General features: G+C 34.7%; 1 long non-coding RNA gene across 3 annotated transcripts in view; it reads right to left on the bottom strand.

Annotated features, from left to right (window-relative positions):
- Window positions 1-6,317, bottom strand: part of LOC131383721 (uncharacterized) — a 112,181-nt gene extending 105,864 nt beyond the window's left edge. For all 3 annotated transcript variants that reach the window (XR_009213958.1, XR_009213956.1, XR_009213959.1), the window contains exon 1: window positions 6,205-6,317. This is a non-coding gene — a long non-coding RNA (uncharacterized LOC131383721). The remainder of the gene's footprint in view (window positions 1-6,204) is intronic.
- Between the last annotated feature and the right edge of the window lie 11,308 nt (window positions 6,318-17,625).

Here is a 17,625-nt window from a genome sequence, read left to right as displayed (position 1 = left end):
TGAATAGACTGTGAATTCTGTTGTTGGCTATGATGTTCTACAAATGTCAAGTAGGTCTAATTGTTGATAGTGTTGTCTAGGTCTTCTATATGTTTATTAGTTATTGGTCTACTTCTACTGATGAATTTTGAGTTGTTCAACAATTATTATGGATTTTTCCATTTGTCCTGAAAGTTGTCTCAAGTTTTTCTTCTTATATTTTCCTTTATTGTTTTGTATACACACATTTTGTATTTCTACATATTTTAAGAGTATACTTTTGAAACTAGTTCTTTTATCACTAAACACTCCTTTATCTTGGTACTATATCGTAACTGCCATTTTGTCTTACATTAATATGGTGAGTTTGGATGTCTCATAATTAGAGTTTAAACAATTTTTCTTCCATTTGTAAAGTCTAAATTTTAATTTAAATAATAAATGCATTTAATTGTAGACATCATATAGTTGACTTTTTATTATTTTTACTTTTAAATTACTAGAAAATCCCTTTGTTTCTCTTTATCCAGGTATTACACACTTGCAATACCCAATGTCCAATGTTATTTTTAAAATTGTGTTCATTTATCTATTTTTTTAATGATGAGAGGACAAATCTCCTGCGAGTTACTTCTTCATGACAGAGTAGAAGGCTTGTGCTTTATTTTTTAATTACAATTCAAGTAAAAATATACTATATAATATTAGAAAACATATATTGTGAGACCAGTGAGGCAGAAATATGAATTTATGAGTAAACTATGATGCAAAATTCTAATTATTAGGGAGAAACATATTTATATTTAAAATGTGTAAGGGTGGATTTAAAAATCAGTAGATATTTAGATTACTTTGGATGCTCTTTAAATTCTTACCCAAACACTTTATTTGACAATAGCAATGCATACAATATTCTGGAAATTCTATCATTTTCATATATTTGAATTTATGACTTTTAAAATCAAATTTAAATGTACTGTGGTTACACTGATTTTCTTCCTTCTTTTAAGGGTCCTTAACTGAAGACCACTGTGTACCACAAAATGTTTTTGACAGGTAGCAACAAGATGCCTTGTTGGAGAATATTTTAATTAAAGGATGAGTTGTAATCAAAGACAAGACAAAATGTGAAAATGAGTCTTTTATGTTCAGAGAACAGCAAGAAGCCCCAATGTTCTTGTTTGAATTGACTTTACTGTGAAGGCAATAGAGGTATGTATGCACACTCAGACACACATAAGATATACACATTTATATATTACACCACTATATATAAAAATATATACATATATATATCACTCATGTGACCATTTACACATGATTTTAGATTTTATTCTGTGATAAAGTGGATGCTAGTATAGGTCTTTGGGCAAACAAAATACCATGATAAGATGTTATCTACATAAAGATTAACTTAGTGATATACAAAAATGAATGTTGATGGGAAGAAGGGTAGGTGGAGAAATTATTGCAGTTATGTAAGTATTGGGCTCTAGAGCTTGGAGGAAGGCTAAAGAATGAATGACAAAACTGTTTTGAACTTAAATATATAAATTATAAATTTAAACTGAAGATCTTTTGTTTCTCATTTGAAAAATTGTTATGAATAAACATTTCTAGCAAAAGTTTATAAGCAAATAATTTTTTGAATATTTAGAGGAGGATAGCAAATTGTTCCTAAAATTACATTTTATTGTATCTTGCTGTTCCTTTCATACAGTAAGCACAAAAATGTTTTGTTAGCCTAACCCAGGCCACAGTCATTTTTCTCAGGTGACCCTGATTTATCTGGCTCTTGTAAGGCTTCAGGCATCAAGAAAAGTTTTGGTAGGCCTGAAGCCTTCTGGTAAAATTCCTGTGTGTTTGGTACTTAAATGCTTCAACTAAAATGAATTGAAGCAAATTTTTAACGAATATGGTAACTGTATCTGTATTTTTTCTCTATGACAATTGTTAAAGTTTTTCCAATCCAAAATTTAGTAGCTTAAAATAACAATGTATTATTTATGACAGTTCTTTTGGATTGACTAGTGAGTTCTACTGTTTTATTGCATCATTTCTGCTGAGGCTGTGGCATGAAAGGAAAGTCTAAAATGTCATCACTCACATGACTGATAACTGATCCTGGCTTCTGGCTGAGAATTCAGTTGGTGCTAGTAGCAAAGGGCTTTAGTTCCCCACCATTTGTAAATCACTTTGCTGCTGCCTGAGCTTCCTCACAACATGGTGATCTAAGAGTAGTTGAACTTCTTACAATAGGCTGGCTTTCAAGAAAAGCAGAAACTGCTAGACTTTTAAGTTTTTATTCTGAAACCGGAGGAGTGTCAATGTTGCTGCATTCTATTGGTAAAAGCTGGTCATAAGATGTGGCCAAAGTCACAGAGACAAGTGTCTATCAGTGTGTAAACAACAGGATGTGGTTTAATGGGGAAAGCTAAAGATGCAGTCTAATGTTCTATAAATAAAGATCATCACTGCTTTCTTTCTTCAGTGACCTCTCTAGCTTTTTGTTACAGTCCTGAAAGATCATACTTGTTTTGTCATCAATGCCAACATTATAAATTAACTAAGCCTGACTTTTCAGAAATTTCTAAGGTAAAACACTTTTCCCAAAAATTTTGATTTCATGAGGCATTATAAATCTTAGACATTAGAATATAAAGAAATCAATGTTCTTTACATGAATATAAAAATATATTTTTGAAATATTGAAGCTGATTTTTATTAAGAATTGCGTTTTCATAATCCTGAAAATTGCTTTAATTATGTATTAATGCTTTTCACTGCAGAGAGCAAATAATTCATCACATTGTGGTGTGTGTGTGTATGTGTGTGCATGTGTGTGTGCACACATGACATAGATTATTATATCATGTATGTATTATTTCTATCATTGTGATGTCAATGAATTATATAAATAAAAGTGAAAATTTAATTAACATTGTTAAAAATAAACATTATCAATTTTCTTCAACTCATGGAAAAAATGGTATTAGAAGTTCCTAAGAGAATAAAACAGGAAAACTTTTAGCCTTTTTTAGAAGCTCACAGATTATGATTTTGATTTTGCAGGTGTTATTTTTTGTGTTTTTTTATTTATTGTATCTCTTTGTGAAAGAAAACACAATTAGTATGAATAGTAAGTAGAAACATGAAACACTCCAAAATCTTTCTCAGCTAAATAGTTTATACTTTTCTACTTGCTAATCTCTATTCCCATGAAAGCAAATAAACCATCAAACAACAAGGCCACAGAAGCACGGAAATGGCAGTCAGTCTTTTATTTTTATATTCAATACAACTATAGCCAAGGGACCTGTATTTTTGTATCTGCTTAATATCACATGTATGAATAGTGAATGCAAATGCTGCTGACAAACAGTTAATAAAGTTAAGTATATCTTGAGAGTTTTACTTTATTTGAGGATTTTTCAGTTTACTAAGACAAAAATTGCTTTCAACACTTTAAATGTGGTCACATTGTTTAGATACACATCCTCAAGTGTCCTAAATCACAGATATGTATCTTAAATGTCATTGGGGACTGCCCATGTTAATCCATCCTTTTTTAGATGAACATGCCCTTGGCAGTTCCATTCAGAATTCAATGATGCTGTTTAATTGACAATTTAAAATTTGCAACATGCAATGCCTCTATCCCTAATCCCCAAACTATATTTATATCTCTTGTAAGTCATAAGCAGGCCAAGGACACTAAGGTCTTTAAGTTTCAAGAGCCTGTGGGATCTGGAATGTATATCAGCCTGTACATATGTAACCTGCTGAGAAATAGCAGTGGTGCAGAAAAATATGATTCTATTCCTTGATCAGTATAAGTTAAATGGTTCTTTATTTCCTCCCTTTCATTATGTATTTCTAGCTCAATGCTGTGAAACCTACTGACAGTAAATCCCTAGAAACTAGGGTATGAGAGAGAAGAATTTGTTTACTTGTAGGGAAATTGCAATTACCTCCTACAGTTTTTTGGGGATACAATTTGCAGACCACTTGCATTGAGTGTAATCTTTACCAAGGACAAATTTTTTTGTTTGTGATGGAATTTAAGAGTCTTTCTGAATATGCAAGAGAGGAGGAATTTTGTGACAGAAGAAATTTGCTGTTATCTTAATAAATAACAAATAAAATAACTATAACGATTTATAATGTCTTAGGTTGCTAATAGCTGGAGGGATAAAATAAAAGAAGGAGCAGTTCATGAAAATAATAAAGACAGAAAACAACTCACTGAATAAGAAAAAATAATCAAAATATATGGTCATCATCTCAAATTTCATACACAAACATGAAAATTTACATTTTCAATAATTTCACATTTTTATTATAACACTAATATAGATATTTTATTTCACTGTAAGAGATGTTTAAAAAGAAATAAGCATCTCTGCCTGTACTGTGTGGTTTAATAATTATTGTTTCTGTCAGAGACTTAAAAAATAGAACAGTTAAAAAAGTGATAGTGAGAAAGCCAGTATTTTAAGGATGCCTTAATTACATATACATTTAGAAGAAAGTAAGAAGATTAAGTAAAAAGTTCAGCAATTGAATGTTTAAAATCATTTCTGATGAAAGTATTGACCATTATGATTTGTAGATGACAGTGTGTTGCACATGCAGAGAACACTACGGTGTACTAGAGAAAGCAAATGAATATATGAAAAAAAATTACGGATTAAAATTTAAGAATTTTAAGAAATGTAAGAACTTCACATGTATTTAAATACTATATCGAAAACAACTATGATAGCGTCTCCATTTTTTAATCTTGAAGTAGAGGTATATTAGGGAAGGAAGTCTGCCTTAACTCCTTTGAAAATTTTCCTAAAGAGCAGGTGAGATATTCAATTAGAGCCATTTTTTTAAAACTCAAAAACATAGCTGACCTTTGCCTAAAATAAAATAACTGATACAAGACTTAGCCACTGAAAAATTTTTAAAATGCTGCAGAATTAGACAAAATATATGTAGCTACTCTTTCTTAGGCATTGGACAAGAGTCAATACAGGACCGGAATTCTTTATATAAGGGAAATATGTGAGATTTTTACCCAGCTCTGTGCCTGGGAGCGCTTTTCTGACTGTGGCCCCTGGAGAGAAGCCCAAGAGAATGTGATGATCTCTCTAATGTTAGTAGGCATCGAGAGGATTCCCCGGAAACTGAAGCAGCTGAAACTCATAGGCAGAATTCTGAAGAGAAAAGAGTTGCTGAGGAAGTTAGGTTAGATAAAAATTCAAGAAGGGCTTCCACATGAGTTCATGATTAATGTCTGCAGTGTTCGTTCACAGGGTGAGGCTCTGCAAGGTTGAGGAGAGAGTAGGTGTTGCTGGGATAAAAAATAAATCAAGATTCCTAAGGTAACATGTTGCTGAAAGAAGTTGGAATTTTAGGCCGCCTACCATGTTCTGAATAAGAGAGCATTTGGCTGAGACCAGAACTTTAAAAATAAGGAACATGCTATAGAGTAAAGCCAGTATCACAGAACTAAGCAGAACTGCAGAGAACTAAGCAAGACTGCAGTAGACTTGCTCCAGAAAAAAAAAAAATATGATGATGATGACTAACAGGATAAAGAGAAATCTACTGGTAGTTCAAATTCAATTCCTGCTAGAGCAAAAGTAAATACTTTTCAAAAAAAGGTAACAAAAAACAAATTATCTGTAACGTATCATCAACAATGCCTGGTATGCAATTAAAATCTACTTGACATGTGAAGAAATAAAGAAAATATTATCCTTAAACAAGAGAAATAAAAGTCAATAAGAGCCAATTCTGTCATGACTTGTAAGTTAGAATAAGCAGACAAGAACTTTAAAATGCCTGTTTTAAATATAATCGAGTAAATAAGAAAAGGTAGGCACAGTGAATAATCAGATGAAAAATCTCATAGAACTAGAAACATTAAATAAGAAACAAATAAAAATCCTATAGTTGATTAGTAAAATATCAAAATGTTTAAAAAGAATCACAAAAGATTCTTAGCAAAAGATTGTGGACTAAAAAAAGAAATCAGTGAACTTGAAGACAGATTAATAGGACGTAAAACATTAAAGAAAAATATTAAACAGAGCTTTATTGACCTGTGGGGCAATATCTCTTAGTTTAACACATGTACAAATGAATATCACAAGAAGAAAAGAGAAAAGTGGAACTGATAAAAGTAACTGAAAAATAAGCAAAAGATTTTTAAAAAAATAGTGTAAAACCTACCTTTTGTGGTATAATGCATCTGCAAATGCACAGATCATAGAAGGGCACTCACAGGGCACCTCAAATAGGATAAACACACAAACACACTGAGAATCTGGGAACACTGTAGTTAAGCTAGTAAGAATAAAATAGAACATCAGAAAAAGACGATGTTACAAAAAGGTGCATTACAATTTGAAAGCAGTTTGCTTTTTGTCAAACTAATAGAGGCCAGTGAATGATGGAACATCTTTCAAGTGTTGGGAAAAGAAAAAAGAAAAAAAACCCTGCCAAACTAGAATTCTACATTTAGCAATATGTATCCATTGAAAATGAGGGTGAAATAAAGATAGTGTCACATATTCAGAAGTACAAAGGGTTCACTTGTAGCAACTTTTCATTATAGCAAATGCTAATGAATGTCCTTATGCTAGACGGAAACTTTGCTATGCAGTAACAAAAACTGAGCAAAAGAATTGTTATATATATGGATATATATACGATACCTGTTTGTACTTTTAAATCCTTTAAAACACAATAATAATTTTAAGAGAAAGTATTTTTATTGTATTTTGGAACTAAAAGGTATAATTGGATTGTTTGTAACACAAAAGGTAAATGCTTGAAGTGGTGGATACCCCATTTACCTTCATATGATTATTATGCATTGCATACATGTATCAAAATATATCATGTACTACATAAGTATATACACCTACTATCTACCCACAAAAATTAGTAATTGAAAATTTAAAAAATGTATTTAGGGAAGAGAAAGTATTTAAAGAAGTTAATTATGTCATAATAGCACAAAGGATATAGAAGTATAAATGCAATTACACTAATGAAAATTTCTTACATTTTATATATAGAGTTGCAATATTAACTTTATATTCAAAAACGTATATTTTATTTCCCAGAGTAATGCCAGAAAGGTAATACAAAAAAAAAAAGATAAAAGAAAGTTTATTAAAACACAAAGAAAGAAGAAGACCTTGTCCCATAAAATTGCAGAAATAAACGACCTGAAAAATGAACAAGACAAATACAAAACAAATGGAAAGGCAGTATTATTTAACCTAAATATCTCAATTTTTATATTAAATATGTATTGACTAGATACTGTGGATAAAAGTAGAAACTGTTAGACAGTATGTAAAAGTAGTCCCAATTATACGTTATCTATATGTATTTAAACATAAATACACTAAAAGCTTAGAGGCAAAGGGATGGAAAAATATGATATGAAAATTATTTATATAAAGTCTGCATTAATATGTTAACAGAAAAATGTGACTTTTAGTAGAAATAGTATTCACAGAGATTTAAAGGCCTATACCAGAATGACAAAAAAATTAATTCATCAAGAATTGACAATCTGAAATATGCATTCACCTAATAATGAAGCCTTAAAATATATGATGCAGAAACTATCAGTTCTATTGAAAGAAATGGGAAAATACACATTCATAGATTTATTTTTTACACCCCCCTTTTAGTAACGTATAGAACAAATAAATATAAGGATATAGAAGATTTGAATTACACTATTAATCAAATTGACCAAATTAACATTTATAGAAGCCTGTAGCCAATAAATATAGAATATACAATGTTTTTAAGTACACATAGAATGCTTAAAAACTAAACTCAAAAAGTCACAATATTTTAAAAGCAAATCTTACAGAATATGATGTGTGACCACAACTAGAAAGCAATAATAGTAAGATACCTAAAAATTACTCAAATAATTTAAAACTTCCAATTAATACCAAGATCAATGAAAAAAAGTACAGAGAAATTAGGAGACGTTTTACATTACTAAATGAAAACCCTAATCTAACCATAACCCTAATAATAGACAACATAAACTTTGTATAGTACAACTTAAGAATTGCTTAGAAGAATATTTATAGCCTTAAAAGATATCTTAGAATATACTACAGTGTATATCTGAACTGATAGTCATGAGTCCTGGGACTGGAGTATAATAAAGAAACAGATCACATTACTGCCTCTCTAAGATGTGGAGGCAGCTCAGTCCCCTCACCCTCCATGAAGACCTCAGTGCATTTCACCAGGAGCTCTCCCTAGCCATACTCATTAGGGCTGGTGCCTGTGTTTGTTACTGGGGTATTAATGAGCAAGCCCAGCTGTGTCCTCCTGCCCCACTGAAGAGGAAGCTCAGGGTACCAGGCACTCCACTGTCCTGTCCATCACCTGAAGCAACAGAAACCACCCCATAGTAGACAAAGATCAAGTACATACCCATCTGCTTGTGCCACAGCTGGCTTTTGCCTATAATTGCCACCTACTGGCCTGCACTTTGAACAGCACAGACTAGTATAAAACCTGCTGAAAGAGGCATGTAGGGCTACAGAGGCAAAGACAAAAGGCCCTACCCGACATATTCTATAGACCATCATTCAGTTCCAATAGCCACACAAAATATAAAATATCTAGGAATAGGTTCTACCATGGAACTAAATAATCTCTAAAGGGAGAAATACAAAGCACTGATAAAAAATTAAAAATAAACAAACATACTGAAAAGGATACCAGGCTCATGGATTGGAGGAATCAATATAATTAAAATACCCATATTACCCAAAGCAATCTATAGAGTCGATGTAATTTCTACCAAATTAACAGTGTCATTTTTCCAATTTAGAAAAAAACAATTCTAAGGTTCATATGAAAGCAAAAAAATTTAAACAGCCAAAGGACTACTAAGCACAAATAACAAATCCAGAGGCAACACATTATCTTACTTCAAGTTATACTGTAAGACTATAGTAAGTATCACAGCGTTGTACTTGTCCAAACGTAGACACATCCATCAATGGAATACAAGAGAGGACACAGAAGAAAAGCCATATACCCAAAACCAACTGAAATTTGATAATATAAGCATAAATAAACAATCAGAAAAGCATAACCTATTTAATAAATGGTGCTGAGAAAACTGGCTAGCCATATGCAGAAGAATTAAACCAGACCCCTGTCTCTCATCATATAAAAAATTAACCCAATTAGGGTTAAAGACCTAAATATAGGATCTGAAACTATAAAAATCCTTGAAGAAAACACAGGATAAACACTTCTGTTCACTGGCCTAAGCAAAGAATTTATAACAAAGCCTCCCAAAGCAAATGCAACAACAACAACAATAAAGAGGACTTAATTAAAGTAAAATGATTCTAGGCGGGGCACGGTGGCTCACGCGTGTAATCCTAACAATTTGGGAGGCCAAGGCGGGGGGACCACTTGAGGTCAGGAGTTCAAAACCAGCCTGGTCAACATGGTGAAACCCTGTCTCTACCAAAAATACAAAAAATAATAATAATAATAACCAGGCATGGTAGAAGGTGCCTGTCATTCTAGCTACTCAGGGAGCCAGGAGAATCACTTGAATCTGGGAGGTGGAGGTGACAGTCATCTAAGATCCTGCCACTCCACTCCAACCCCAGGAGACAGAGCAAGACTCCGTCTCAAAAATAAAATAAATAAATAAATAAATAAATAAATAAATAAATAAATAAATAAATAAAATGATTCTGATAGTAAAGGAAAAAATCAACAAAATAAACCGATTATCTACAGATTGGGAGAAAATATTTACAAATTATGCCTCCAAAAAAGGACTAATATTAAGAATCTAAAAGGAATTCAAATAACAAGAAAACAAACAACAACATTAAAAACTGGGAAAAGGATATGAAGAGATATTTCTCAAAAGAAGGAACACAAGAGGCTAACAAACACATAAAAAACTGCTCAACATCACTAATCATCAGAGAAATGCAAATTAAACCACACTGAGATATCATGTTACACCAGTCAAAATGGCTTTTATTAAAAAGATAAGATAAAAATTGTTGACATGGATGTGGATAAAAGGATACACTCAAACACTGCTGGTGGGAATGTAAATTAGTTCCATTTCTATGGAAAACAGTATAGAAATATCTCATAGAACTAAAAATAGAACTACAATTCAACCTGGCAATTCCATTACTGCGCATCTATCCAAAGGAAAAGATATCATTATATAAAACCCTATTTCTGCTCTAAGATGGCCAACTAGATGCAGCCCGGAGGAACACCTCTTACTGAGGGACTGGGACATCGGGAAGACTGGCGCACTCCTAGCAGATCTTCAGAGGGAAGGCATTGAGAGCAGATGGAGGAAAGACCCAGAGGCTGGGCTGAAGGGGGAGGAAGTTGGGAGCCCTGCATGGGGCTACGACACACCAGAACTTATTCCTGACCCTCAGAGGGGGGCAATTTGAACAGGCAAGGAGCAACCCACTTTTGCCATGGGCCTCTAGAATCCCAGCAGGAGGAGACCCTTCAACCACCACAGACTCCTGAGTTGGCAGGGAAAGCTGCTTAGAAAAGTGGCAGGGGCAGTACTCTAGCCAGTGTAGCACCCAGAGGGTTTGGTGTAGCAGCATCTGTAGTGGAGCATGGCCAAGGATGTCCATCCCTCTAGGCTCAATTTGCTCCCATAGGAGACTTTAGACCTAACAGAACTCTCGTACCTGAATTCTGCAAGGCAGTGGTGCCCATGAGACAGGATCAGTTAGACCTTGGCACTCCTTGGTCTACAGGCCTCTCGTGGGGCCCCAGCCTTGCCACATCTGCTTGCAGTGCAGGCCACAGGTACTTCCTGGGGCCTGCATCATAGCTTCTGGGCCGGTGGGCCATGCCTGACTAACAGAGTGCCCCAGCAGAGCAGCCCCTCCCCATAAACATGCACGAGTTTGCCTGTGGTGTCCACCAAATGCAGTTTCACCTTTGCCAGTTTTCCTATAGGTACTCACCATGGTTTCCCATTAAATTGCATTGCTGGTGCATGTGTAAATGAGCAGACAGCTTTCCCTTCCCCACTTGTGCACGTGTGCATGCACCCTGCCATGCCACTGCTGCTGCTGGTTTTGTGAGTGTGCCCCCTCCACTCCATTGCACCACCATTCTGTCACAGCATTTGCAGGCACGGAGCCCTCCAACCCCACCCTCACCTGTGCCAGCAACTGCACTGGGGCGGCCTTTGCAAAACCAGGCACAGAAAACAGCGCCTGTGTGGTCACTGCTACCAGCATGAACATGCACAGGAGGTGCACACAGTCCTGTGCTTGCCAGCACCCCACCCCTGTGCTAACACTACCACGGGCAAGAATGCATGCAGTTACTGGCAGGGGCATGCTGCCTATGCCATACTACCACTGCCGCTGGCACAAATGCTGGCATGGAGGCTGGCATCCCAGCACCTTCCAGCAGCCTACCACAGCTGATGATCATTCACCCTGCCATGCTACTACTGCCACTGCTCTTGGCATATGTGAACAAGGAGAGATCCCATAGCCACCACTATACATATTGCTTTGGCTGGCATCAGCCATTGGAGTGTTGTGACCAGTAGTCCAGGAGCACCTCAGCCTCTTCTGCACAGCAGTTTCCTAACTGCAAGTAACCAGAGATTAAAGCCATAGCTGATTCCAGTCCCCTAGAATTACAGCACACAGTCCAGGAGTCCCGAGCTGAGGCTTGGTTCCTTAAAATCTTCTAGTAACAAAGCCACCTTATACCACAATCAAACCCCCAAGGCAAGGTCATCCAAAAACAAATAAATAAACCCATCCAAAGGACATTAACTTCAAAGATTGAAGGAACATCAGCCCACAAAGATGAGAAAGAACCAGTGCAAGAACTCTGACAACTCAAAAAACAGTGTTTTCTTTCCTCCAAATGACTGAACTAGTTCTTCAGCAAGGATTTTAACTGGGCTGAGATGGCTGAAATGAAATTCAGAATATTGATGGAAATGAAGATCACTGAGATTCAGGAGTATGTTGAAATCCAATGTAAGGAAGCTAAGAATCATAATAAAATGAGACATGAGGTGACAGACAAAATAGCCAGCATAGAAAAGAACGTTAACTGACCTAATAAAGCTGAAAAACATTCTACAAGAATTTCATAATGCAATCACAAGTATTAACAGCAGAAGGGACCAGGCTGAAGAAAGAATCTCAGAGCCTGAAGACTGGTTTTCTAAAATTAGACAGTCTAACAAGATCCAAGAAAAAAAAAATAAAAAGGAAGAAACAAAACCTCTAAGAAATAGGTCTTATGTAAATAAACAAAATCCATGACTCATTTCTGTCCCTAAAAGAGATGAAGAGAATGGAAGCAACTTGGAAAACATATTTCAGAGTATCATCCATGAGAAAATCCATGAGATAGAGAGGCTAACATTAAAATTTAGGAGATGCAGAGAATCCCCACAAAATACTTAACAAGAAATTCATCCCCAAGACACATAACCATCAGATTCTCCAAGGTCAAAATGAAAGAAAATGTATAAAAGGCAGTTAGAGAAAAAGGTCACCTACAAAGGGGATCCTATCAGACTATCAGTGGAACTCTCAGCAGAAACCTTACAAGCCAGAAGATATTGGGGTCCTATATTCAACATTCTTAAAGAAAAGAAATTCCAACCAATAATCTCACATCTGGCCAAACTAAGCATCGTAAGCAAAAAACAAGTAAGATCCTTTCCAGACAAGCAAATGCTGAGGAAATTTGTTACCACCATATGTGCCTTGCAAGAGCTCCTGAAGGAAGCACTAAATATGGAAAGGAAAGACCCTTACCAGCCATTACAAAATCAGGCTTAAGTACACAGACCAGAGACACTATAAAGCAACCACACTAACAAATGTGAATAATAAACAGCTAACAACGTGATGAAAGGATCAAATCCACACATGCCAATACTAACCTTGAATGTAAATGGCTAAATGCCTATATAAAAGGCACAAGAGTGGCAAGCAGGATAAAGAAGTAAGACTCAATGCTATGGTATCTTCAAGAGACCCATCTCAAATGCAATGACATCCATAGGCTCAAAATAAAGGAATGGAGAAACATCTACTAAGCAACTGGAAAAAAAGATAAAAGCAGGGTTTGCAATTCTAATTTCAGAAAAAATAGATTTCAAACCAACAACGATTAAAAAAAAAAAAAAGACAAAGAAGGGCATTACATAATGGTAAAGTGCTCAACTTAACAAGAAGACCTAACTGTTGTGAATATATATGCACTCAACACAGGAACACCAAAATTCATAAAGCAAATTATTAGAGACCTTCAAAGAGACTTAGACTCCCACACAATAATAATGGTAGACTTCAACACCCCTGTGAGAATAAAATATCACTGAGGCAGAAAATTAGCAAATATATTCAGGACCTGAACTCAACACTGGATCAAATGGATATGCTAGATATCTACAGAACTCTCCACTCAAAAAAAAAGAGAATATACATTCTTCTCATCTGCACATGGCACATACTCTAAAGTTGACCACATAATGAACATAAAAAAATCCTCAGCAAACAAAAAAGGACAAAAATCATATCAACCACTCTCTCGATGACAGCAAAATAAAACCATAAATCAAGACTAGGAAACTTACTCAAAACCATACCATCACAAATGAATTAAGCAACTTGCTCTTTAATGACTTTGGGGTAAATAATGAAATAAGGCAGAAATCAAGAAGTTCTTTGAAACTAAAAAAAAAAAAAACAAAAAAACAAAAACCAAAGGTACAACATACCAGAATCTCTGGGACACAGCTAAGGCAATGTAAGGAGGGAAATTTTTAGTAACACATGTCCACATCAAAAAGTTAGAAAGATCACAAAGTAACAACCTAACATAGCTAAAAGAACCAGGGAAGCAACGGCAAACTAATTTCAAAGTTAGCAGGAGACAAGAAGTAACCAAATTAGAGCCCCATTGAGGGAGATTGAGACATGCACACAAAAAAACACTCAAAAGATCAAAGAGCCAGATTCTGTTCGTTTTTCTTGAAAAAATTAAAAAGATAGACCACTAGCTAGATTAATAAAGAATAAGAGAGAAGATCCAAATAAACACAATCATAAATGACAATGGGAATATTACCATTGACCCCAAAGAAATACAAATAACCACCAGAGACTGTTAAGGACATCTATATGCAATAGATGAATATAGAAGAAAATCTAGAAGAAATGGATAGAAATAGAAATAGAAAATCTAGAAGAAATGGATAAATTTCTAGAATAGAACTAGAAAATCTAGAAGAAATGGATAAATTCCTGGACACACACCATCCCAAGACTGAACCAGGAAGAAATTGAATACCTGAAAAGACAAAATTAAATCAGTAATAGTCTACCAACCAAAAAAAGCCCAGGATCAGACAGATTTGCAGATGAATTTTATCATATATACAAAGAAGAGCTGGCACCATTCCTACTTAAAGTCTTATTAAAAAACAAAACAAAAAAAACATTGAGAGGGGGCCTCTCCCCCAACTCAGTTTATAAGGCCAGAATCTTCCTGATAACAAAACCTCACATAGACACAACAACAACAAAAACACAACAACAAACTTCAGGTCAATATCCTTCATGAACATTGAGGCAAAAATTCTCAACAAAATACTTGCAAACTGAATTAAGCAGCACAGCAAAAAAAAAACAAAAACAAAAAACAAAAAACAAAAAACAAACAAACAAAAAAAAACTAATCAACCACAATCAAATAGGCTTTATCCCTGAGATGCAAGTTTGGTTCAACATATGCAAATCAATTAACGTGATTCATCACATAAACAGAACTGAAGACCAAAACTTCATGGTCATCTCAGTAGATGCAGAAAAGGCTTTGACAAAATTCAACATTCATTCATGTTACAAACTATAAATAAACTAGGTATTGAAGGAACATACCTCAAAATAGCAAGAGCCATCTATGACAAACCCAAAGCCAACATCATACTGAATGGGCAACAGCTGGAAGTATTCCTGTGGAAAACTGGCACAAGACAACGATGCCCTCTCTCACCACTCCAATTCTACATAGTATTGGAAGTCCTGGCCAGAGCAGTCAGACAAGAGAAAGAAATAAAAGACATCCAAATACAAAGAGAGGATGTCGAACTATCCCTGTTTGTAGATGACATAATTCTATAATTGGAAAACCGCATAGTCTCAGCAAAAAATCTCCTTAAGCTGATAAACAACTTCGGCAAAATTTCAGGATACAAAATCAATAAACAAAACTCACTAGCATTCCCAAGTACCAGCAACAGCCAATCAAAGAGTCAAATCAGGAAGGCAATTATATTCACAAATTGCCACAAAAGAAATAAAATACATAGGAATACAGCTAACTAGAGAGGTAAAATATTTCTACAATGAGAATTACAAAACACTGCTCAAAGAAATCAGAGATTACACAAACAAATGGAAAAATATTCCATGTTCAGGGTTAGGAATAATCAGCGTCATCAAAATGACCATACTACCCAAAGCAATTTACTCATTCAATGCTATTCTTATTAAACCACAAATGACATTCTTCAGAGAATTAGAAAAAAAATCTATTTTAAAATATGAAACCAATAAAAAAAGAGCCCGAATAGCCAAGACAGTCCTAAACAAAAAGAACAAGGCAGAAGGCATCATGCTAACTAACTTCAAACCATACTACAGGGCTAGAGTAACCAAAACAATATAGTATTGGCATTAAAATAGTTACATAGACCAATGGAACAAAATAGAGAACCCAGAAATAGAACTGCACACCTACAACCATTTGATCTTCTAAAGCTGACAAAAACAAGCAATGGGGAAAGGACTCCCTATTCCATAAATGGATAGCTATTCCATAGCTGGGATAACTGGCTAGACATATGCAGAAAATTGAAAGTGGATTCTTTGCTTACATCATATACAAAAATCAACTGAAGATGGATTAAAGACTTAAATGTAAAACCCAAAATTATGAAACCCTGGAAGACAACCTAGGAAATACCATTTAGGATATAGGAGGAACTGGCAAAGGTTTCATGATGAAGGTGGCAAAGATTTCATGATGAAGGTGCCAAAAGCAATTGCAACAAAAGCAAACACTGACAAATGAGTTCTAATTAAACTAAAAAGCTTCTGCATAGCAAAACAAATTATCAACAGGGTAAACAGACAACCGACAGAATGGGAGAAAATTTCTGCAAACCCTGCATCTGACAAAGGTCTAATATCTGGCATCTATAAGGAACTTAAACAGATTTACAAGAAAAAAAACAAACCCGTTAAAAAGTGGGCAACAGACACTTTTGAAAAGAAGACATAGTTGTGGCCAACAAGCATATGAAAAACAGCTCAGCATCTCTGGTAATTAAAGAAACGCAAATCAAAACCACAGTGAGGTACCATCTCACACCAGTCAGAATGACTATGATTAAAACGTCACAAAATAATAGATATTGGTGAGGTTGTGGAGAAGAGGGAATGTTCATATACGCTTGGGAATGTAAATTAGTTCAACCATTGTGGAAAACAGTGTGGCAATTCCTCAAAGAGCTAAAAACAGAAATTTCATTCAACCTAGCAATCCCATTACTGGGTATATACCCGAAGGAATATAAATCATTTTATTATAAAGACGCATGCACATACATATTCACTGCAGCACTGTTCACACTAGCACAGACATGGAATTAACCTAAATGTTCATGAATGTAAGAACGAATAAAGAGAATGTGGAACATACACATGGAATACTATGCGCCCATAAAGAAGAACACAGTCATGCCCTTGCAAGAACATGGATGGTGCTGGAGGTCATTATCCTCAGCAAACTAATACAAAAACAAGAAACCAAATACCATGTTTTTTCAGTTAAGAGTGGGAGCTAAATGATGAGAACACATGTACACATGGAGGGGAACAGCATACCCTGGGACGTATCAGAGGGTGGAGGGTGAGAGGAGCAGAAAAAATAACTACTAGGCTTAGTCCTGCATCATGAAATAATTTGTACAGCAAAGCCCCATTAACACAAGTTTCCCTATATAATAAATCTGAACATGTATCCCTGAACCTAAAATAAAAGGTTTTTTTATTTGCTTTTTTTGTTTGTTTGTTTTTTGAGACAGAGTCTCACTCTGTCACCCAGGCTGGAGTGCAGTGGCACGATCTCAGCTCACTGCAACCTCCGCTGATAATATTCTAAAAAAACAAACAAACAAACAAGCAAAAAACAAAAAACAGAAAGCTAAGCAAAATTGTTAGATCTAAATTGAATTGAATATTTCAAAATGTCAAAAAGCACTTGGACATATTTAATCAATTAGTTTGAAACACAAAAACTGAGCTGAAATGTTCAAAAAATGGAAAATAAAAGCTTTAGGTATGCAGTAGCACATAAAATAACTTCTACAGTACAAAATCAAAATTGTCGTGATAAGAAACACAATTTACTCTTCTGAGATATATTAGAACATTAAATATGCAAGAACAATAACTAAATTGTACCAAAATAAATACATAATCTTATTCAAAAAAACCTAAACCCCTAGAGACATTCAACTTAGCATCA

The sequence above is a fragment of the Hylobates moloch genome, unplaced genomic scaffold, assembly GCF_009828535.3.
Source record: "Hylobates moloch isolate HMO894 unplaced genomic scaffold, HMol_V3 SCAFFOLD_6, whole genome shotgun sequence".
NCBI classification, from domain to species: domain Eukaryota; kingdom Metazoa; phylum Chordata; class Mammalia; order Primates; family Hylobatidae; genus Hylobates; species Hylobates moloch.
Note: the sequence above shows the minus strand (reverse complement) of the source record. Positions and strands in the feature narration are given on the sequence as shown.